Source organism: Chelmon rostratus, chromosome 11 (assembly GCF_017976325.1).
Source record: "Chelmon rostratus isolate fCheRos1 chromosome 11, fCheRos1.pri, whole genome shotgun sequence".
NCBI classification, from domain to species: Eukaryota; Metazoa; Chordata; class Actinopteri; order Chaetodontiformes; family Chaetodontidae; genus Chelmon; species Chelmon rostratus.
The window spans coordinates 12,801,170-12,801,578 of record NC_055668.1 but is presented as its reverse complement, the minus strand read 5'-3'; positions in this window follow the sequence as shown (position 1 = coordinate 12,801,578).

The window sequence follows — 409 nt, the reverse complement described above, 5'->3', positions numbered from 1 at the left end:
CCGAGGAGAGACACAAAACTCCACTTTTACACAGGAAAAAAAGCCCCATGAAAAGTAGCGAGCAGTTATGGGGTGGGATCACCCAAAATAACAACAGACTGTGTGAGAATGGAAGAAAAAAAAAATCTGCCTTGTTTTTTTGTTTCTTCGTGTTTTGAAAGATCAGAAGACCAGAAATTATGGATAATAGGCCTGCGTGTGATTTATTAAAATTACATTCACGTGCTTTGATGCAACGTTTCAACTCAATATTTTTGCTTTCTCGCGTAAAAGTAAATAAGCAGGCCGGTTTTCATGTGGTCAGTGATTTAATATTATCTTTAGGAAGTAATCATGCACTTTGTTTTGAACAATGAACAATTTGGTCATTTTTTGTGCCTCAGAAATTGTGTGTGTGTTTTTTTTATCC